This window comes from Pyxicephalus adspersus, chromosome 9 (assembly GCF_032062135.1).
Source record: "Pyxicephalus adspersus chromosome 9, UCB_Pads_2.0, whole genome shotgun sequence".
NCBI classification, from domain to species: Eukaryota; Metazoa; Chordata; class Amphibia; order Anura; family Pyxicephalidae; genus Pyxicephalus; species Pyxicephalus adspersus.
In genome coordinates, this window is record NC_092866.1 from 370,157 (window position 1) to 371,230 (window position 1,074).

A 1,074-nucleotide genomic window follows, 5' to 3' on the forward strand; every position below is an offset into this window, starting at 1 on the left:
GTATGATCTCTATATGATATGGGTGCAGTGTATGAGCTCTATATATAATATGGGTGCAGTGTATGATCTCTATATGATATGGGTGCAGTGTATGATCTCTATATAATATGAGTGCAGTGTATGAGCTCTATATGATATGGGTGCAGTGTATGAGCTCTATATATTTGGGATGTAGTTTCTCTCGCTCTGCATTGATAGATCCGGACTCTGGGAATTCTGTGGTGCCCTCACATGGTGTCCATTGAGCAGTTGGTGCCGTTCTTCGCTCAGGGGACAGCTGTGGATTTCAGCGCCAGTGATCACCACCTGAAGAGAACTGGTCACCACGAGGAAACCCTGAGGAGGTGACCCCAGCATGTAAGAAAATGTGACCATAGGTAATTCACTGACTACAGTTTCTGCTGGCCCAGCTCCTCTGCCCTTTACTCCTCTCAGATGTCCACAAATGTCCCACCTCATTACCCCATGATTTGTGACGCATTGTTGTCCCCCCCCTCCCCCTGCAGTGGGGTGGGGGGGTTACAGTGCTCACATTGTCCCATGGATAGGGAAGGTCCCCATGGAGGGGACCCGGATGATCCTGGGAGCCCCCATCCCCCAATGGAAACAGGAAATGGGTGATGTCATAGTGAGAGAGGATGTGAGATGAATCCATCGCTGGGAGGCTCTGATGGGACAAAATACAGAGGATCCCTGCACATCAAACCAGCAGGAAGAAAACTCCCATCATCCTCTAAGGCCTGGGAGGGTCACATGGTATACCCCCCTGCTCTACCCGCTATCACCCCCACCCTATGTCCTAGGAGGCTGCACACAGCCCGCCACTTGGGGGTCACCCCCCCCGCCCCATTAATACGCACAGGAAGGAGGAAACTCAACCAGAAAAATGTTCAGGGATTGGAGGAGACTGCTCTGTTACCCCCAGTCTGCCCCACTTCAGTTTGTGTCCCCCCTCCCCCTGTAGTTTCCCTGCCCCTCCCACAATGGGGGAGGTAGTTTATCCCCCCCCCCCCCTACACACACACACTGAGATTTTGGAGATTTAGCTGTAATAACGACAAGTTTAAAAAAACA